We start from the raw sequence: 23,851 nt of genomic DNA on the forward strand, positions 1-23,851 counted from the left end.
ATGCCCCCAAATTGGCTGAAAAATCAATTTCAGCGCTCCTCTATGCGGACGACGCGGTTCTCTTATCACGAACTAAAGTAGGCCTCAAAAGGCTACTAAGAGAATTCTCAGCCTACTGCAGGAGAGATCAACTGGTGGTTAATCACCAAAAAACCAAAGTCATGGTTTTCGCTAGGAGACACAGATATCACAGATGGGAGATGGACAATCAGCCAATAGAACAGGTCAAAATTTTCAAATACCTCGGAGTAGTTTTCCAGTCAATAGGGGCCTGGGAGGCCCATCATAAATATGCTAGGGAAAAAGCATCTCAAAGCGCCAAAATACTGTCTCGCTTTTACTTTACGAAGGGGGGCAGACATATCCCAGCAGCTCTGGAGGTCTTTCAAGCAAAACCCTTGGCGCAATTACTCTACGGGGCCCAAATCTGGACGGGAAATCATTGCCGCACACTTGAAACGGTCTAGTCTAAATTTTTAAGACAGATTCTAGCCGTTCCACCATGCGTACCAAATGTGGCCCTATGGTTGGAGACTGGCCTCCTCTCCGTCGAAACCCGGACCTGGCTAAGAACATTCAACTATTGGCTTCGCTTAAACTCAAACCCATCCGGACTACTACCTCTAGTAGCACGAGATGCTCATAGAAGTCGGTGGTCCAAAGTAGTGCATCAAAAGCACAGCATCTCCTGAAAATAGTGGCCTCCAAGCACAGCATCTCCTGAAAATGGGTCTCCCCAAGGCAAAAACCTTTATTGACCAGCGCATGAAGGATATTGAGCAACAGAATAATCTGGCCTATATTAAGAAATTTAGTGCTTGGTACGCTTATCTGCCCCCCTCCCACTTTGATTTTCGGGCACCTTATTTGTCTACCTTAACCATTCCAAAACTCAGACGGGCCTTTACACTGGCCAGACTAAATATGTTACCACCAGCTGTTCTTGAAGGTAGATATCAAAAAATTTCATTAGAGAACCGGCTCTGCCCCTGTGGAGCTGGTTACGTAGAGACTGTGTCACACGTTCTCTTGTCCTGCTCCCTATATAAAGATCTCAGGGACGAGACCATCACGCTGCTACTATCTGCCATCCCGGGCCGCTCTTGTGAAGCCAAATTGTTCTCACTCCTAGCCGACCAGAACAGCTCGACAACAGAGAAGGTTGCCAAATTTATCGAGAGAGCAATGAGACTGAGAGCTGCTATCTGAATGACATCAGTGTCGTCACCTGGATTCCTCGCCTAGGATTTTATTATTAATATCATTATCTCTGCCAAGTTTTAAGTACTGAGGTTATTTTATAATAACTATTTCTGTAATGTATTTTTGTTTTTGTCTGTCCTTTGATGCTATGGCCTGTTGGCTATGCAAATAAAGTCTATTCTAATTCTACTCTCAAGGGAAAGGATGGTGCACCCCTTCCCCTCTCCTAGCATCTATTAAACTATGGATATTTCCCATTGCCCCAATGAGCCTTTGAAAATGTTGCAGTGTGGAGAGACCGAGAATACCAGAGAAACATACGAAAGGACAGGGGCTTTATTTTTATAACTGTTATAGCTAGTGAACATTGTTCTTAACTTTTGAACCAAGTCTTCGCATAAAAGCAATATTCAGTTCAAAATGGAAATTTGTAGAATCTCTTTACAAAACCACTAGAATTCAGTTCAGGTAAAATACCTGGAGATGCAGATGTCATAATGTAGTATGAACAATATGTAAAAGGGAAGTGATATGGCAGATTCCAAGCTCTGCACTTTCACTGAATGTCATGTACACAGTTAGTGTGTACTGAAGTAGCATTTCTGCCCCCTCTGCTCAGCCTGGGCACTGACGTCTAGCTCTGAGGGCCTTTGGCGGTTCTCTCATTGCAAGAAGTGAAGTTACAGGGAGCCAGGCAGAAGGCCTTCTCGGTAGTTGCGCCTGCCCCTGTGATATGCCCTTCCATCAGATGTTAAAGAAAAGAAATAAATAATTATACAACCTTCCATAGACATCTGAAGGCAGCCTTGTTTCAGAAGGCTTTAAATATGTGATATTCTAATTGTGTTTTGTAAATACTTTTGGAAGCACTGTTGTACAAGATAACAACTTCTTCTTCTTCTTCTTCTTCTTCTTCTTCTTCTTCTTCTTCTTCTTCTTCTTCTTCTTCTTCAAGCTCCTGTACACTTATATACAGATAAACTCACATATCCACAATCCAAAGCCCTCTATTTCCTAGGACCACATTTATGGGAGCTTAAACAACTGCACTTTTCTCATGGATACCTGGTGCATTCTGTACATGAAGACAAAGTACAGACATTCTGGCTGATCCTGCTTCCAACCTTCATGCATTAAGGGGAAATTATTTTCACACACACACACGGGGGGGGGGCAGAGAGAGGTGGAGGGGCTATAAAAATACTGTATGTGAATTACTGCAAAGTTCATAGACACTCATGACTTAGCTTTCATGCTGAGAATTTGGACCTATAATTGACAAGCATTCTTAATAACTTTCTTCAGAAATACCAGTTGCTAGGATGCTTAACTAACAATAGTTAAACAACAACCCTTGTATACTGAGCCATCTTCTTCCTAACACTGGTGAACAAGTTTCAAATGTTAAAAAGCCACCCTTCCCAAAATGTCCTTTTGTAGGTAAAAAAGTCCATTTTTATATGCATGTCTATCCATCTCTAAGTCATCTTGTACTACTGTTAAGAAAGGTTTTTAATTATTTAAGCAGTAACATAAACAAGCCATTAGTTAGGACAGTTAATAGTCCATGACAATTTAGCTCCAAATGAAATCCTTAAATTTAGTATTATTTATTAGCCAATTTGATTCCTTCCTAGGCATTTATCTATCAAAGTAGGCATTCTGATTGCATATGCATTATGTAAGATGAAAAATAAACCACGTAGCTGTTGATAAGACAAACATTAGTTATTGAAGCAAATCAAAATCCTTCCCAACACTGTTTTTCACTATAGTTAAGAAATCTCTTAAGCAACCCTTTTGTGCAGTTGGGAAGCAAATAAAGCAGAAATTAATTGATTTGCTACTGAAATTCTTCAGAAGTCAATTTTGAGGCAGCAAACTATTTGCATTATTGGGGGGAAAAAGAATCTGCCATGGTTTAATGGTTACGATCTTTATTTTTATGGATTTTAACCCTTGACACAGTAGAACTGAGAGCAAAAATTACTGTTATGCATAAGTAGATTACAAAACCCAACATGTAGTGGAAGATTTTCCATGAGAATATTCTCCTTAATATTGGGAAATAAAAAACAAAAAACTGGATGCCTCTTCTAAGTCAAATGAAGCAGAAACAGTATGGCTTATGCAAAGGTAAGTCCTGTCTCACTAACCTATAAGATTTCTATGAGAGTGTCAACAAGCATATAGGCAGAGGTGATTCACATGGCACTGTGTACTTGGACTTTCAGAAAGCTTTCGGCAAAGTATATCACCAAAAATTCCTAAGTAAGCTAGTAATCATAGAATTAGAGGAGAGGTGCCTCTAACTGGTTAAATAGCAGGAAGCAGAGAGTGGGAATAAATGGACAGTTATTGCAACATAAGGATGTAGAAAGTGGTGTTCCCCAAGGATGAGTATTAGAATCAGTGCCTTTTAACTTGTTAATAAACAATCTAGTATTAGGAGTTAGTAGTGAGGTAGCCATATTTGCTGATCATATTAAATTGTTCAGGGTGGTTAAAACAAAAAGGGCTCCAAAAGAACTTCTCAAAGCTGAGTAAATGGGCAACAAAATGGCAAATCGGTTCCTCCCTTAAAGAGGGCACGTGTTGTGGTGAGACCTGGCAACCAAACCCTGCATTGTGGGTGGGTAAGATTGGTTAGCCACAACACCCAATTGTTAGGTCCCTTGATACAGGGTTTAATCAGGCCAATGGGACGCAGGTTAAACGGATCAAGGGACCTATATATGCCTATGCACGTGACCCAGAGCTTCCTCTTTCGGTGCGTGCATTGGAACACCTGCCCACCTTTGCCTATTTTTAGGGCTTGTGAGCTTGACCTTGCTATGCTGTCGTGTGTTGTCTGTTGCTGGGACAGGACCACAGCAGGAATTTTCCCCACTTGGCTGATGCCATTTGGGTTTCGCCTGCCGCGTAGCAAATCGTCACAACTTGTAAGGTTGCGGATAGGCTCTGGTTCAGGTGATAGGGATGGGAGAACGCTCTTGCCATCCCTATGTGAAGGGTATTCCGTTAAAGGAATCCAGGGACTCGATGGTTTGGTCAACCCCTGAGAGGGGGTTGTGCCTGTGCCTGAGTCCAGGGGGGTATTTGGATGGCAGAGATAGCCTGTTCCTGGATTTCCGCTGATCCAGGTGTTCACCCTAGGCTGACCTATGCTGGTGCCCTGGGTCAACGCTACCTGCAATGGTGTAGGGAGCTAGTCGAACCAGAGCCTATGCAACCACTCAATTGCTGTAATCAATAAAGTTGTGGCCTAAATTCTGCCAAAAACCAAACCAAAATTTGAGTCTTGTCTGAATTTATTTAAGGGGGAGGTTTAAAGGTCTGAACACGCAAATGTAAATCAGTGTGGATGCATTCAATGAGCAGGGCAAAAGATATTAATATCACATATGCACTTATGAGGTGCTGATGAACTACGAATGAGCCTTTGGGGTCATAGTGAATAGCTCAATGAAGAGGTCAACTCAATGTGTGGCAGCTGTGAAAACGTCAAATTCCATGCTAGGAATCATTAGGAAAGGAACTGAAAATAAAACTCCCAATATCATAATACCCCGCCCCCCAAAAAAATCCATGCTTCCTCCTCCCTCCTGTTCTGCAACCCCTTTTGTGAGTTGAGGACCTGCACCCGCGTAGTGGTGAATAAGAGACAAGGACACCATTATTTAGGTTAATGGGCTGAAAAGGCCACAACTTTTATTAATTATGGCATGTGAGTGGTATTGGCTTAGGCATTGGATCACACAACCTATGCATGTACCTGACCGATCCAACATCCTCCAAGCAGCTGAATGAGGCGCGGAGGCTGCCGCGGCTGCTTGAATGCGGCTAAGCCCCGCCCCTGGGCCAACCCTATTGGCTGGCCAGCAGGAGGGTGGTGCGGCAGCAGGGTGATGATGCAGGGGGGGCGAACATGCCCCCCTGCCGACACGGGAATGGCTCCCGCTCACAATACCTCCCCTCTGGGAGGAAGAGAGGCTTTGCACACAATCTCACAATATATATTACTGTATCTTTAAGATCTTAACAGAATCTTAAGAGCAAAGGCCTGTCAGTTTGTTCAGGAGTCTATTATGGGTATTGTTTGTTATATGTATTTTTAGAAACTGAAAAATAAAGTAAAGAAGACTTAGAGAAGGTTTCATTCAATTAATGGATGTTGTAGATATATGGGTGTTCACTTGTTAATAAAATACCTGCTCTAAATTATTATGTTGAATCTGGAACTTTAGACAACACATGGTACCATGAGTGAAATACATTCTGTGAAGTACCTTTCTGATTGTTTTAAACTGCTACTTTCCCCCTGGTAGTGAAAAGTAGGGTGCGATTAAGTATGTCAGTGGTTCAGAATTTCTATTTACACTTTAATAAGAGAACCCCCATGTAGCAGTAAATCTGCACTCAAAGATATAAATGGCCTTTTTCTAATTATTCTGGCAGATCTAAGATTTCACCCGTCACAAGTCTTCACTGATTTTTTTCCATGCTCTGATTCATAACAATGCATTAAGTACATTTGCCTTCCTGCATTACTATTCAAGGATGTTCTTTAAGTCCTTAAAATTAAGAAAATGTTTGTCTCCTTGTGATTATTTACACTTAAAAGTGCCTCACACTTCATTGGTGAATAATTAATGAGGACTTGAGACATCTGATAAAACTTCGTCTCATAGAAACCCTATGCCAATCCTCTCCACAGCCCCAAGCACATACAAAGTCATTAGGGATATTTTATTCAAGCTAGACAACATTGATTTAGCCACATAGGTCCTATTGACATTAACTGTAGGCAGGCTTCTAAATCATTGTACACTGTAGTGAAATCACTGCAATTACTCTTAACAAGATCACTTTCAGGGTGTTATCCCAAAGATTATTAAATAATGGAATCTTGGCAAACAGTGAACTGATGCAATATTTCAAAACATGGGTCTGATATGCTCAGCTGAGGCAGTATATTATGGCTGTATTTAGGCGAACAGCTATGCCAATTTAAACCAGATGATTACATGGCCTCCTATATTGTGCACTGAAGTTCTGCATTGTCACAATTCAGATGTGTCTGAAACTATTTAGTTTCTTACTCCAAGTTTAATGAAGAAGCAAAATGATTTTCCTCTTGTAACAGAAAAGCCTAGCGGTATGGAGGTGATGTGGCTGGGGAAAACTATAGCAAACTCTGGATTTTCATACCAATAAGCTATTTCCAGTATTCTCCTTCTGACACTCTCATGAGAAATGAATACAAATGAACCATTGCAGCTATCATAATTTTTGTAGTACCATTTAGCATAAAAATTATTTTTATCATTCTTGCCATTTTAATGATCTGAACTAGGCTGATTTACTTCATTTTTCTCAGACGATAAAGCCCAGAAGATAGGAGAAGACTTATAAGGGAACCTCTAATTCCATTGAGATTACACCATCCATTATGTTATGGAGGTATAACAGAGTCATACTCACCAGGGCCCCTGACTGCTGCAAATGCCACTGCTCTTCTATGCACTACTAAGTGCCTAAAGGTAAAGGTAAAGGTACCCCTGCCTGTACGGGCCAGTCTTGACAGACTCTGGGGTTGTGCGCCCATCTCACTCAAGAGGCCGGGGGCCAGCACTGTCCGCAGACACTTCCGGGTCACGTGGCCAGCGTGACAAAGCTGCTCTGGCGAGCGGCACCAGCGCAGCACACGGAAACGCCGTTTACCTTCCCGCCAGTAAGCGGTCCCTATTTATCTACTTGCACTTAGGGGTGCTTTCGAACTGCTAGGTTGGCAGGCGCTGGGACCGAGCAGCGGGAGCGCACCCCGCCACGGGGATTCGAACCGCCGACCTTTCGATCGGCAAGCCCTAGGCGCTGAGGCTTTTACCCACAGCGCCACCCGTGTCCCTTACTAAGTGCCTAGTGCTGTGCTTAACGGCCTCTTTCTGCCCTAGCTAATATGTACACAATTCTATTCTACCACCCTAGTTTATTAATCTGAATAAAATAGATACTTATTTTCGTTGTAGGCACCAGGTGCTGCCTAACAAAAGAAGAATAAAACTCCACATGCTACAGTTGTTGGCATCCACCTGTTTCAGGAGACAATGGAGAAGTATGCTTTTACAGGTGAAGTCAAACCACTGGAGAGTTACAGCACCTGCTGCGGCTGCAGGGGCCGATATAGGAGAGACATACTTTGTTGCAGCTGGTGCAGACTGGTTGTGCTGCTGGTATGCAGCTCCTCCCAGTGGTCATTCCTCCTCTGGTCACTGCTGTGGATACACAACTTGGCTGGTTGTCTCCAGGTGCTGCAGTGCTAATGTTGTCAGCCTTCATGTTTCATTTGCAGACATCTTTGTGACACCGGGTTGGTCTGCCAACGGGCCTGGTGCCAGCTCCCTGAAGAGTACATCCTTGGGGATCCTGCCATCTTCCACGAGGGGGACTGGTGCGCATTGTGCACGCATGACATCACATACTCAGTCTCCTCCAGAGGACACAATGCACGCTGGGCACCCTCAGTTTTGGGGGGCAACTTGGCACCTCTGTTTTTCAGATGTATCCCTGGCATATATGCACATCTTACGGTTTATATTAACAATATTCATTTAGTTCATAGAACTAATGGGCTAGACAGAAATGGAGTTGCTCCTGATAAATTGTTATTTTTGTTTTGATATTTTTGTGGCCTTAAATTATATTTTATAGTGTGTTTGACTTGGTGCTTGTAAACTGCTTAGGCAGATTTTACCCCCATTGAAAAGTAGTATACACTTTTTTTGGGGTGTGTGGAAATGCTATACAAATGAATTGTCTAATGATTACAAAGTATACTTTACTTTCTTTATTTATAGCGTTTGCCAAATAAACAGCTTCCTGTGCACAAGAAAGGTCAAGGTACATCAAAACAACCAAAATCTCCTCAGATATAATGAAACAATAAATCACTTTTAAAACTTTCACCAAGTGGGCTAGCAATTCATTAGGCTTCAGATTTTTTAACACAATAAATATAAGGCTCTTTCTTCCTTGCTCAATGAGAAAGGCTCTATTCTCAGATATGTTGGATAGTCCAATTCACTTTAATAATTTTTTTAACATTTCCATAATGTCAGGTTTTCATCTTTTATTACTCTTTTCTGTATTGGAAAATATATTTTCCTAAGTACTGTTCACTATCCATTAAATGTATTGTTTAATATGATCTCTAATTCCTAAAGGTTAGGGGAAACTACAAATCCTTTTCCTATCTGGCATGTCTTAGAAGAAGAAAAACAACACACACATTCTGTTAAAAGGTCAAACAACCATTAACTTAATCATGTGTTTCCTACAGACTTTGGCTTGTATTTTGTTTCAAAATTCTGGTTCACTCTCTGGTCCCACTCACCACTAGCATAGCCCCACTCCCAGAAGTTGCCACAGGGTTCCACACCCCTGCTGTCAGTGGTGCATAAACAATGTGTGTGTGTACCTTTGCTTACAAAAATGAGAATGTTAGGAGAAAGGCACACTAGAATACTGAGAAATTTTGTGACAACTTTAAAAAACAAAATGGAAGTGAAAACTAAAGTGACATACTTAAGATCTGAAAATGAGAAACTAAAAGATGAAACAGGCAGACTGATGCATTCCTAGCTACTTGGCTTATTTGTTAGGAAATGTGACTGCCACATCCTGCATCACCTTACACAGATGCAGAATATCCCCCAGGTTTTTCCAAGTTGTGCAGTTGTCCTAGTCCTGACCCATATCTGTTTCCATCATCTAGGAGGTCAGAACATACTTCTCCCTCTGATAAAGGGATGGCAGAATATGGATAAAGAAATGTAGGACTATATCAGAATCACTATGCTTGGAACTGCAATGTAAAAAATAAAAATAGGTCAGACACTCCTCCCGCACTTCATTTTGCTTTAATCTCCACTCTTTCAATTGCATGGCACCTTGTTGTAAAATAAATCTACAGTACTTTGCCATCTATTAGTTGTTTACGGCATTCAGGCTGCAGAAGTATAAACATACCATAGATATCTCAGTGTAGCAAATCCTAAGTAATGAGATTTGGGACAGTTAAATCCTTGTATAATGTTCTCTGCCATTTTGATTAATACTGTGAATTCTAAAATACCTCTAGGCTATGAAAATGAATGCAAGTCATTATTCAGATGAGTGGAATAAAGTTTTTCAAAATCCATTTTTATACATCTTTGGTTTAGAACGCCTTAATTAGTATTTTACATCAACATTAAAATTGTTAGGATTTTGCATTCCTTAGGAGGTTCCTTGATGGATTTGCAGAGAATTGCAGTGAATGTGTTAACATTTGAGACTCTTTCTCCATGAGAGCAGTTGCCTGCCAAAGGAAACCTAAAAATTTAAGCCTGTTATGTAAGGGAGGAAGCTTCTACTGGTTTCAGCTAAAAATTCTGCCCTCCAGGCCCCTTTGCAAAGTATTACAGTTACTGGCTGATAAACTGCTTATTGTGGAGGGTTTCTTTGGAAATACTGCAAGTGCCCATTGAAAATAATGCATTGCAGATCCTGAGGAAATGATATTAACATTTCCTATGCCATCATTTACGGTGATCTTGTCCTGAAAAACTCATAAACACTTTATTTGGTGATTCAGTTTATGCCTTACTGTGTCATTTGGATTGATGCTTGACAGCAATGGTGCCATAAATTATGCATGCCAATTTAGTGAATGCTATTAAACCAAGCAGGTCAGGGTAATTTCAGTAATTATACATATAAATAGTATTATTAGCTCTGTCAATGTCTGTACCTGTGTTATACGTCAACATAGCCCATCAACTGTGTGGGTGAAAAGATTCTGGATTTTGCATAAGGTTGATTGACTGGACTGGTTCCAATTTTAATCTGTTGGGAAACTGATGGAGGTATTTATTCCATTTGGCTGGTGACTATAATCATGCATTACTGCACAGATTTAGAACACTGTTTCATGTTTTGCTTTGCTTGATTTAATTTTTAGAGGCTAAAAATGAAAGAATAATTGCTTCTGCTAAATATGGGAAGAAGCCAGTGCTGTTCACATCATTACATTATGGATGTACAACTATTTCCACAGGGCTTTTCAAGCTTTTTCAACTTTTCCTACCAACCCTTCTATACAGTCCTCCAAATACCAGATATTCTTTGGTATTTAATTGTAACAATGGTGCCTAATTATAAATAACTATTAAGAACTATTATTTTCAATTCGCTCAATTCAAATCACTGTTCTCCTTAGAGATGCCACCAAAGTACATCATTTCCAGGATCAGATTATCTGACTTTGTTGGCTTGTAGTGCTCATCTTCAAAACAGCCTAACAATCCAGCTCAGATTTTGATCATGGGACAGATTCAGAAAGTAGGTGGTGGGAAGGGATTTGTTCATGTCATCCGAGTCATGGTAGGGTTGATTCTAAACCATATTTTGATTTGGAGTAAGCCAACGTATTTTCTTATATTTGGGAGGCATTCTTCTATTTGCCAAGTTGAATTACAAATTGAATCAGGGAAAATGATACAGCTTTGCTAGTTCTACTGGGGATCCATTATCACTCTCCTGTTTCTTTGTGGTGGCTGGGCTGGGCACACCCCCCCCCAGGCAGCTTGCAGACACATGCTGCTGCAGGAGAGTGCCTCTGATTTGCTAATAAAAGTGACTTACCATGTCGTGAAATGATGCATGTCTAAAAAGTGTGTCACTAACATGAAAAGTTTGGAAAGCACTGGTTTTCAGGCATTGTATCTGGATGTGAATTTGAAAATTCAAGAGTGCTTGAAGAACTCGATATCATAAGGATCTCTTTTTATAACAGCTGGCAATTGTTACACAAACACAGACTTCCCATGGGCACATGGCTAGTCACTGTGAGGATACTGGATTAGATAGGCCTTTGGGCTGATACAGTAGTGCTATTCTTATGTCCCTATATACCATTTGGACTGGGGAATTGCTTCAAGAACATGCTCATCCACTTCACAAACACAGAAATATGATAGAGTGCTGGAGGAAATCCTGCAGATGAAGCCCTGATTGTGACTTCCACTTCATTTGTGGAAGTAAATTGGAATTTTAATTATTGATGACAATCACCTACGCAATTATGTCCTAAACCGTAGTACCATTCACAGAAAATGATGTTTTTCTAACTGAAACCTCCCTAACCTCAGTTTATCCTTTGAAAAGTAACAATGCCTTAGTTTCAGAATATTTTCATTTTCCTTAAATCAACCAAACCAGGGCTTTGGCTTAAACGAAACAAGCATGCAAATCATAACTCATGAAATGCACACACCACAATATTCCTTTGCACTTCTGTACTGCTTCCAAGAGCATGTTATGGCTGTTTAAACCTTGCTGATCAGTCTCCTGTCCATAAATACTGCATAGCACAATGCCACACTGGTGCTCTGTGTGTGTGTGCGCATGCACACACACACAAACACACACATGTGATTTGTTTCCCTTCTCTTCTGTCTCTTTAAGAGATGGGGTGGGAGAACCAACATGAGAAAGAACTCCATCTACAGTTGACATAGGCCCAGAGATTCTGTGAAGTAAACAAAGCAACACTATGGGAGCTGCAGATCCACTTCACTCTCCCTGTTCTTGCTGAGGGGAAACAAAGAATGCCATATAACTAGCCAGAAAAAAACAACAGGCCTGTGCTCTATATCTGGGTCAACTTAAGTGCAGAGAAATTCATCCTTCTAGCCTTGGCTTTAAATAGCAAGGGCAAACACCTGGAATAGCCAGCAAGAGAGTCATGGCCATTTTCCCATAGAAGAGGTGGCACGAAATTATTCCATCCCTGCTTTCAAATCCCCTTCTGTGCTATCCAGCTAAGAGTCCTCAGGCTGTGCTGCACACAAACGAGCACAGCTATCTTCGCTCAGCAATTTTTCATGCTTTCAGTCTCTTAGGTTCCTGCATCTGATATGATAGTATATTTAAAGTATAATGTGGCAATTTACACTCCAGGTACCACAATGTAAATAATGTTTGACTAAAAAAAGTCTATCATCATCTATTTTTTTCTTATGCAAGAAAACGAATAAATGCATTTTCAAAATTCTTTGTGGGTGCGTACAGCATGACAAAGTTCTCTAATAATATTGTGGTTAATCTAGATGAGTTAAACTCAGGTAGCCAGAAACTCGACAACTGCTGATGGCTTAGATTTGTCACACTGGAGAAGATCTTTGGGGCTTCTCAAAGAAAGCAGCTAGCCTGCTTTTTTAAAATTTGAAATAAATGGATAAATACTAGTGATGCAAGTTGTAGTTCCAAACACTTGGAGGCACAAGGTTGGTGAAGGCTAATATAGGCAATTGGAGGAAGAAGGGTGAGAAAAATCCAGTTTACCCAATCTATTTCCAAAGATAGCACAGTCCAGTATGTTGAACACAATTGTTATCACTCTTTTTCTTCAAACAGAGGCCCACTATGTTGTATCCTGATATTTTTGAAATCGGGTTAGTTGTACACTGTATTCATAAATGACTTGGATGAAGAAATTGAGGGGATGCTCATATTTGTTCATCTGGGAGAGATAGCTAATGCTGCAGAAGACAGAATCAGGATTCAAAATGACCTGAACGTAGTGGAGAATTGGGCCCAAACTAATGAAATTAATTTCAACAGGGGCAAATGTAAGGTTCTACACTTATGCAGGAACAAATAGCTGCACAACATAAGATGGGGGACACCTGGCTTACCAGTAGTACTTGTGCAAAGGATCTAGGGGTTTTAGTAGACCACAAGCTTAACATGAGTTAACAATTGTTGCAGCAGCAAAGAGAAAAAGGCTAATGTTATTTTAGGCTACATCAACAGAAGTATGGTGTTCCAATCAAGGGAAGTAATAGTCCCGCTATATTCTGCCTTGGTCAGACCACACCAGGAAAACTATGTTGAGTTCTGGGTGCTGCAATTTAAGAAGGATATTGACAAGCTGGAACGTGTGCAGAGGAGGGTGACCAAGATTATCAAGAGTTTGGAAATCATGCCTTATGAGAATGGTTGAGGGAGTTGTGTATGCTTAGCCTGGGAAAAAAGAGACTGAGGAGAGATATGATAAAAAGGTAAAGGTACCCCTGCCCGTACGGGCCAGTCTTGACAGACTCTAGGGTTGTGCACTCATCTCACTCTAGAGGCCGGGAGCCAGCGCTGTCCGCAGACACTTCCGGGTCACGTGGCCAGCGTGACAAGCTGCATCTGGTGAGCCAGCGCAGCACACGGAACGCCATTTACCTTCCCACTAGTAAGCGGTCCCTATTTATCTACTTGCACCCGGGGGTGCTCTCGAACTGCTAGGTTGGCAGGCGCTGGGACCGAGCGATGGGAGCGCACCCCGCCGCGGGGATTCGAACCGCCGACCTTTCGATCGGCAAGTCCTAGGCACTGAGGCTTTTACCCACAGCACCACCCGCGTCCCTAAAGGGCTGTCACATGGAAGAAGCAACAAGCTTGTTTTCTCCTGTTCTGGAGGCTAAGACCAGAACTAATGGCTTCAAGTTACAAGACAGTAGATTCCAGCTAAACATCAGGAACAACTTTCTGACAGCAAGAGCTGTTTGACAGTGGAGCAGACTCCCTTGGAATGTAGTGGACTCTTCTTCCTTGGAGGTTTTTAAGTGGAAGTTGGATGGTCATCTGTCCTGGACACTTTAGTTGAGATGCCAGTATTGCAGGGGGTTGGACTAGATGAGCCTCAGGGTCCCTTCCAACTCTAGAATTCTATAATTCTTTCCTTGAATTAAGCAGAGAAGCCAGCTTTCCAAATAAAGTGCTTATACCAAATGTTTCACTTAGCTCTTTCCTCTGCATCAGCTCACTATTTCTGGTCTTAGCACCCAAGATAACTGAGCTTTTATCCACTGAATCATATTTTCCACAGCAACTGCTTCTTAACGTTAATCCATCTTTTCAGCTTATATCTGCATACATTAGGAAATATTACATACCCTAATTCCCAGCCAACAGACCTCAAGCTAGGTCACTATCTTCTGATAATCCTCATTTTGTAGTTTATTATGAGCTCAGAGAAACCTTTAAATCATGGATTTCAAATATAAAATGTGCTGATCATTAGCTTTGCCTCTGCTTCATTAGCTCTGCCAGTCCTGTACTCATTTCTCAGACTGATAACTAAAGGAGAACCAAGTAGGAAGAGGTCACGGGAAAAAATGTCTTTATTCCTGACTCAGAGGCCTATACAGTACATTGCTAGGCAGCTTTTATAAGCAAATGGAGAATGTGGCAGATGAACGAATCCAAAGGGGGGGGGGGGAGAGAACCCAAGTTGTTTTCTTTCCTTTGTGATCAATTCCTCAAGTAGGCTGATTTATGAACTTTTAAATAAAAAGTATCTTTTTATCTTTTGGGTAATTCTGCTGGTTTCAGTTCAAGAACTTTTTTGCATAGGAGCAAACTTTCCATTTCCCCCCAAATCTCTGAATTGAATAGCTGGAAAGATATACGTGTGGATAATGCAAATCCATCTTCTTCTGCTTTTCACTATGAAATTATTAATATCAGCAATTATTTATGCCGTGTGAGATACCTGGTAAATTGTTACATTCTAGTTATAGATATTTTCCTGCTGAATAAAGCAGCTGCTGATAACCTATCTGATACACATATAGATACGCCTATCCCTGAATACACTATACAAATATTGCCACAGAATAAATCAAGAGAATGGGAAATCTTGTTTTAAAGTCCAAGTTTGTCCGATTAATTTTTATTTAGCTCCAATTGCTTTGTAGAAGGATAACAGTTTTTACCCATATGGTGAAATACAGGTTTTTGGCATTTTGACAAGACAAAGGCAGATCCTTTGGAATTTCATAGTATGCAATTCTCAGCCCTGTTTTGCATGCATTGGTAGATTTTATAAATATGGCACAATGGTGCTGTTAGATGTTCTTTATTTCCCTGAACTGTTAAACCACTTCATTCCTCTCAACAGTCACAAACCAACAGATCAGGAATTATGTGGTGTTACAGAATGTTCATAAAAACTCTACTAGCTGAAGGAATGAAACTCTGAGCAGGTTCAGTTCAGTTTGGAAAAACCTTCATACAGAGGCTAGGCAATAGGTAGTGAGGCTAAGAACAGGGAAAAGGAAATGAGGTCCAAGGAGGAACAAGCCCTTTTCTGAGTTTCAGATCATGTGCTTAATCAACACAAGCAGGAAGAGGAAGGCAGGTTTGGTTCCTCCCCTTACGCAGATTCAATGAATGGATGAAAGGAGCTCCTACATGAACAACTAAATGCAGAGAGGTCGCTAGCCAAGTGAATGGGAATCCTGCCGCTGATTTCCAAGTCAGAACATTCCATGTGCACACATAGAAACTGTGTTTAAGTGCTCAGTGAACACACTCAGGGGGCAAGATGAAGCGTGTCATCCTATCCTTATTCATCAAAAGAAGGACACAGAGTGGGCAGATAGAAGACTGATAAACCACCTGAGGGAAAGACAACCAGAAAAAAAATAAAGGCAAAGAATTCTGATAAGGGTCATAAATCAAACTGGCCATAATGTTTTAGAAATTGCTGCCTAAACAAACAGACACTGATGGGAGAGTTTATGGCCTGTCCCAACCAGCTTCTCAATAGTTTGTTAATCTTTCTTTATGGGAAGTCCAGTTTGTGTCTAAAGATTGTTGCACTTCCCTGATCATAGGAAAGTTAAGCGCACCAATATTCAAATCTAGGAGAATATATATTATACTGTAGACATCATAGTCCTTATATTATTTTGTGATATCACCTCTGCCAATACACATTTTTCCTCTTCCTACACTGGAGTGCTATGATTTGTTATAGTAGCTTCTGTGTTGTCTTTTTCTCCTGCTGGGATACCGTAAAATAAATTAGTTCAATATTATTTTTAAAGGTTGTTGATTTTATTTTTCTGTCATCCATCTAGATAGATATGTTTTAATGAATTGGTTTCTAAGGTAGCTGCGTTTTAGTGCTTTCCTCATTTGCTTCCTGGTGGGGGGACCTGAAATTCTTCATTATAATGTTTCAAAAAGTGACTGCATTGATGTTTTCTTCATCTGTGATTCATAACCCTAGGGATTTAAATTTGGTAAAGTGTTTATTTTGAAAATGGGATGCTTACTGTTTTGTGCACATGTGAATATGTGATGGAATATAGAATTGGGATTATTTAGTTCTGTCCATAGCTGAGAAATATATGCAATGATGAGCTGAAAACTAATAATGAAATCTTTTCTGTAATATGTGTTTTTTAAAGAACAAAAAACCAAGTTGGGACCTGCGAAAATAGAAAACAACAACTTCGCCTGTCAGTCCATTGGACTTGCATCTTGTTGGCAGATATTTTTCAAATATATTATTTGATGGCTGAGTGAAGTGCTTCTACACATTATTTATCTTAAGCCAATTTTGGAAAATATTGTTCCTGCTTTTAGGGTAGGGATGCTTTCCCCCCAGACTCCTCCTTTATTCAAAGAAGATTTGGGAAATTAACTCCCAATAGGAAAGTCATGGACAAATAGGGAAATCATGGGCCAATAGGGAAGGGGTTGGGTGTGGCTTTATATACCAAGTACACTCTCAGGTTCTTCCTCCTATTCCTTTTGCTGCACCCTCCTTCCCTAAATGCAGTGTGGGCTCTTGCTCATCACAATCCTTAAATTCTTGCTCATCACAATCCTTAAATTAAATTAATCCTTAAATTAAGGTCCCTTCTTTTTCCCCCCTACGCCACATAGTTGGGAAGAATTTGATTGCCATTTTGATAGTGGCATAGATTGGTTGCCCTTTGAGTATTGAGTCCAGACAGGTAATGAATTTGAGGACAGAAAGATTAGGGATATTGAAGCAATATTGGGTTAAGAGCACCTTTAGGGATCCCAGTGCTTATGTCTGATGGGACTTGGGGAGTGTCCATTAGGTCTGACATTAGCATTTTGGCTGAATGCTGGACAGTTGAGCCTAGATGTGTGTCTTGTGTTCATACACCCAAGGAAGGAGTAATTTCCTCCTCATCCTTTGCTGCATCTCACAGCCAGGGTTTGGGAAGGATGTTTTCCTGCCAGAATTAATTAAAAGCCACACATGTCTGTACTTTTTGCATTTGGTTAGTCTGGTTAATTTGATTTGCAGTTCCTCCAGTCTTGTTATATTCATAAATATAACATTCTACCAATGCTTTGCCTCATGAATCTTCTTTGTGGGTGTGGAGGCTATGGAGTTATATAAGAGGACAGGTTTCTGACCCAAGGAGCTTACAAGCTAGAATGTTACTGGCAAAACATTAGAGAAAAAAGTGAGTTCAAGTTTTAGTATTTTATTATATTTTGTGTAAAGAAGGAGCTACGACTCAATCTTTCTAGTTAGTCCTTTCTGTACACTGTCCAGTTCTCTGACATATTTTATTAGCTGGAGAGACTAGGGGTTAATTCAGGTGGCACTTTATTCCATCTTCATGATGCTTCCTTACCTGTTTGTTTTTGCATTTTATGTGAACTTCCACACAATGTAAAAACCGCTTCTGGAAATCTAGCGGAATCTAGCAGACATTTAGTACTCATTTCTGTGTTGTGATAATTGTTTTCAGGGGGTGGGGATCCATTTGGAAATCTGAAAAATCATGGGAGATTTGCATGGATGGAATTTGAGGTGACATACTGGCATACAATTCATTCTTGCCATTTAAAATTTAGCATGACATGCAGGTATGTTGATCAAAAAGCCACAGTTCCATAGCAAAACAAGGAACTGCAGTGCAAGAGGAATGTCAGAAATCGGGACAGAGGTGGAATCTACACACATATAAAAAAAAGTTCTGAAAATTCTTTTTTTTAAAAAGTGTGTAAAAAAAAATACATTGAATTTTTCATAAAGCTCGCCATCTAATTTCACATTGTATATTGCACTTAAAACACACCTTAAACGTTTTATTTGCAGCCGTATAGCTGAGGCCAGAATCTCTAGCATTATAACCAGTAAAACTAACACAATGAACCCTACACATGACTGTATCCAGAACACAGCATTTTAAATAAGTAAGCACAAAAAGGTTTATATAATGGGATTTTATTATGAATCCTTTTGTTTTTTTTGTATTTTCTTGTATTAAATCTGCCCTTTTTGTGCTGCACAGTGAGGTGACATTTCAAGGAGCTTTTCATGCTGGTGCCAAGTCCCTTCTTAGGGTAGTCACAGCCAGTTCAGCTCTCATCAGTGGCCATGTGCAGTTAGGATATTTCCTTCCAGAGTAATCAGGTTACCTGATGGATTGTAAGTAGTGTGTGTCTTTTTATTAGCAGAAGATTTAACAGGTGCTGGAAATAGTTTGGTCTGATCTTACATTAAAAATTAAATGTTTTATTACAAATGTATTTACTATCATTTGATTTGATGAAAACAGCAACAACAAAAATGCTATATTGCTGTATGATAACCTCATTGAAACAACCTTCATAGGTAAAATGAAGTCACCCATATGGAAAAAATGAAACCGAGGGACTTTAGATATGTAATATTTATGCTCCGGCTGGTCCATAGTTAACACAGTCAACCTGTGAGTTAAGTGATGTTGGCACTTTAGACTTCAGTCCCACCAACGTTTAAAAGCTAGAATGCCTTATGGCACAAGCATGAAAATAAAGCACACAAAACACAAAAAAGTGAGAGAAATTCTCTAATCAGACGCAAAACAATGGAGAGGTTGGGCTGCTAGACAGGAACCATGAATGAAGTAAGTGTACTGAGTAAATGTAACCTAAATGAAACAAACACCGCTATTTTCAGTGATCACATTTACTTTCATGTTATTTAATTTCTAAGCCTCAGACTCTGATAAAGACATAAAAATGGGCCAGGCGTTCTTCAGTTAAAACTAAGAATAGCATTATAGTTAGCAGCATGAACGTGTAACAGTCCTGGTTCAATCTCACATGCCCAGTAACCAGAATTCTATTCTCTCAAACTGGGATCATAATGACTTTGATGCTAATAAAAATTAATTTAAGGAAAATCAAGAAATGAAATGTGAGAAGCTGCTGTGGGGAGGGAGAGATGGGAAACTTTTCTTCCACAAACTTCCAAATTTTCAGCCACATTGCTCAACCACACAAGCACACATGTTCTGTGCAGAATCAAGGTGGACATGGCCTGAGCCCACCTTATTTCTGCACGCGCTGTCCCTCTTCCTATGCCTTTCTCCTCATCTTTCAAGGAACGAAATAGCTTCCCTTGGGATTAGTGATGGCATGGAAATCAATGGAGAGATTCCTGTGAAATTGGGAAGGGCCTTCTCTGGGCTTCTCTTCCTCCTCGCAAAGTGAAGCTGTTGCATCTGGGTATCATATTATGTGTTGAACTCCAATTCCCATTCTCACTACTTTCTAGGTTCTTGGGGGAGAGCATTAAAGTTAGGAGTGTTTTCAAGCATTTGAATGCTTGAAAGTCCTATTGATCCTGAGGGCTAGAATGAAGCTACTCATCTATCTTTCAATCACAATACATAGCTGTTATTTTAATGAATGGATTACTTATAAATAATAGAGTACTCTATTATAGACCAGGAATATTTTTCAGCATAAAAAAACAGTACTAGACTTGTGCTTGTGAAGATCATTGGCAGAAACGAGGCATATGAAAGCAGTTTTTCCCATCCACCCACCTTCTGTGGAACTTAGCTCATTTTCTCACACTGCAACATTTGAAGAGATCCTTAGGTACAGGAGATGTGTATGCTGTCACAAGCAAGTTTGACACCACTTAAAATAGTATAAGTTTGTGTTTCACCTGCCATGATAATAACGAAGATATATAGCCATTAATCTTTTAAAATACTTGTATAATAGTTACACTATGTTTTGCAAATAAGCCAACAATTGTAAATATAGTGCTGCAATTTTGCTTTAAATGTACACGTGCATATTTCTTGATTCAGAAGCACATTTGTATCTTTGTTTTGTTTTTTGTCAGTGCCAGAAATATTTTTATTCCCTTTCTTTATTATGTAGCTGTCTTGTAACTGTGTGTCTGGATATAATCATGTTATAACTGGAAGCGCCACTAGGACGGGAGCAGCCTAAATCCAGGCACTCAAAGAGGAAATTACCAGTTTGAATGATGCAGGCAGAACCATCTTTGCAGTGTGTGTAGGGTCTTCATTCCTTGATCCTTCAAAGGGCTTGCAAAAAGGGATAGGGCTTGTGAGTTCTGAAGTGAGGAGCTCACAAAAGGTCAGTTCTTCAGGGCTCATGTATCCCAGTTACCACTCTAATCTCTTGCTAAAGCAGAGATCTTCATCTGGCAATTTAGTGGAAGAACTCTACTAAATAATGTTAATTCAAACCCAAATATGCCAATTTCACTTCCTTTTGTTTGCTTTCTTCCAGATCTTCCATCTACTGGTATTTAGCCCAGCTACAGAGGATCAGTTGTGCAAGCTTCACTTAGATTCACAGCCTGCATTGCAGAGGAAACAAGGTGAAGATATATCCCCCTTCTTAGTGCAGAGAGATAGTACAAATTGCTGCTAATTATAGTGGGTAGAATTCCTAATGGGCAATACTAAAGTCTCTGGAGTGCAGTACATTCTGAAGACAATTCCCTGTGGTTGTTAAGCCTACTGTGCTCTGCGGCTAAAAATTCTCAGCAAAATTACCAACAAGTTTTATCAAGCTGATGGTATAATTACTTTGAGAAAACAAATAGTACCTAAGGCAGGAAGCAAAACAAAAGGGCGCTTTCACACTTTATTTAAATAAAGAAAAATGGTGAGAGTAAACTCCAAGTACATTTTCTTTCCTATAGAAATATAATCGATGGAAAGTTCCACTTTAGAAGCTAGGAAAATAATAATCTTATACAAAGCTTGCTTTTGTCTGCTACCCCTCCCTTCATCTTCCATCTAAAGCTGTGATATCAAGGAATGTTTTAATTGTTCACTGGGAAATTGTCAACAGGGAAAGGAAAGTCTTTGTGAGGTCACCCTCACAATGAAAAGTTTTTCAGTACAACCTTGTGAAGAATGTGCTGTAATGCAGACATTATCACATAGACAAGAAGTGGAATCAGTTCTGCTGGCCCTGATATTTAGGTGACATCTCCCATGTTGTAACTTGAAGCCATTGGTTTGGGTCCTACCCCACAGAGCAGAAGAAAACAAGCTTGCTCCATCTTCCATGTGACAGATATTTGAAGATGCTTATCAGATCTCCTCTCAGTCTCCTTTTTTCCAGGCTAAATGTACGCAACTCCCTCAGCTGTTCCTCATAAGGCTTAGTTTCCAGATCCTTGATCATCTTGGTCACCCTCTTCTGCACATGTTCCAGCTTGCCAATATACTTAAATTGTGGCACCCAGAACTCAACACAGTACTCCAGGTGTGGTCTTACCAAGGCAGAATATAGCAGGACTATTACTTCCCTTGATCGGGACACCATACTTCTGTTGATGTAGCCTAGAACAGCATTAGCTTTTTTTGCTGCTGCATTGCATATGTGGTCTACTAAGCCTGTGGTCTACTATGACCCCTAGATCGTTTTCACATGAACTACTGACCAGCCAGGTGTCCTTCATCTTATATTTGTTCAACTGGTTCTTCCTGCCTAAGTACAGAACCTTACATTTGTCCCTATTGAAATTCATTTTGTTAATTTAGGCCCAATTCTCCCATCTGTTAAGGTCATCTTGAATCCAGATTCCATCTTCTATGGCATTGGCTATTCGTTTCCGTTTGGTATCATCTGCAGATTTGATTGGCATCCCCTCAATACCCTCATCCAAGTTGTTTATAAAGGCGCTGAACAACAATGGGCCCAGGGCATAAATATGTGGCATCCCAAGGTGATCAAGGATAGCTGCTGCTCACTTGCTTGTTGTGCTACAACTTACATTTCACAATTCTATAATTTTTCATATCGTCCAGTCTACAAACCAGTCAAACCTGGATTTATGCATTTTTAGTACCTCCTTGGACTTCAGTGTGGCAACACAGGTTGTAATTTATTAATTTCACTTAAGCAATGCTTAGCTTTTAGCTTTTCTTCTTTTGATAGAAATTTCCCTTGCTGCTTCAAGTGCCACAAAGCAGCTGCAGTTGGCAGCCAGATGGGCTGCCACGGCCCCCACAATGTCTCAGTTAGAATGACACTACATTATAATGTGTGATTCCAGATACACTGTTCGAAAAAAAAGATGGCAGCCCCACTGGGACTTGTATCTGTTTAATTAAGATCGTACAGATCTTAATTAAAGTAGATGGCATCAGATTTCAGATTAAAGCAAGTTCTGTTGAATTCAGTGGCATATACTTCCAAGCAGACATGCATAGAAATGCATTGTAAACCTTGTAAAGAATCTTGAGCCTGTTCTTTTAAGTAAAACACACCACAAGCAGAAAATGATTCAAATGACTATGATAGCGGCCAACAACAAGTATTTTGTAAATGTACTGTTCATGGCATTTTTAATACTGAAGAAAGAAACAGGTGATTGATTAGGTGAATATGAAATGATATTAAGAGATTTTCACTGTTACCACATGATGTGTTTCACATGACATTAAAACAAATAATCCAATCACGCTGGAACTACAACAACAGGCATACAATGTCCATCATGGTAGATGTGAATTTCCTGTCCCCATAGTAACATCTGTACTGCTTATGCTAATCACTGTAAATTAACCTTGATATGAAAAAGCCCTAGGGATGCTGCTGCTGTTATAGCAGTTCAGATGAGTAGCATGATTTTCTAATAAACCTGCCCTGCAAAAATTAGGGTGATAATGAGATGTCCTGTTAGCACATTTTCCTAATATGCATTTGTTAAGCCAAAGCATTTGTGCTAGTATAAGGGTAATTAGAAGTATCACAGATAATGAGCTGTGTTATTGACTGGTGTTCTTTTTTAACATTTTGTGATTCCTTTAGGGCAGCACACAGAAACTGAATGAGCAGCTGACTGTAAAGATAATATTATATTTCAATCCTTCTTAAATAAAAATCTATAGGTCACTGGTCTGATTTCAGCAAGACTCGCAGTCCATCCTATGCACATTTAACTGGAAGTAAGTCCCACTATGTTCAGTATGCTTTACACTGAAGTAAGGGTGTGAAGACATGAACTGTCAGCCTCAAATGGCATTGCATGTAAACATGTCACTGGTCCAATGGTCCTTTTTTCGTTTCAAAAGCTGCTTTTAGGAGTGTGTTTTTGAGTGAAGAAGTGACATTACCCTGCTCCAACTCACCCTCAAAGTATACGCTATTAATTACTGAGTCACACTAGTAAAAAGCATGACTCAATTCTAAATCTTTACAAATGTAAGATAAAGCTCCCAACCACAACATAGACAATGACTGGCCCTTAATTAGAGAACTCATTGGGTTTTTTGTTTTTGTTTTTAAAATCAAATTATACTTTTTGCAGCAAATGAAATTGTATACACTAAACTTGAAAATTAGGTTTGTGTCAGATATTAAAAATCCACCATGATTAAAATGAGGAGTGCATTCATATAGAGAACAGTAACAGGTAACCTTGCAAAGGTCGGACAGAGCTTCCTGGAAACACTTTCTACAATTACAGCAGCTCATCAATGGAACAATCTTGGGAGACCTGTAG

The 23,851-nt window shown here is 40.0% G+C and overlaps 1 protein-coding gene across 18 annotated transcripts in view; it reads right to left on the bottom strand.

Annotated features, from left to right (window-relative positions):
* Positions 1-23,851, bottom strand: part of ROBO2 (roundabout guidance receptor 2) — a 968,715-nt gene that overhangs the window by 677,765 nt on the left and 267,099 nt on the right. The window lies entirely within an intron of this gene.

This window comes from Podarcis raffonei, chromosome 4 (assembly GCF_027172205.1).
Source record: "Podarcis raffonei isolate rPodRaf1 chromosome 4, rPodRaf1.pri, whole genome shotgun sequence".
Taxonomy (NCBI): domain Eukaryota; kingdom Metazoa; phylum Chordata; class Lepidosauria; order Squamata; family Lacertidae; genus Podarcis; species Podarcis raffonei.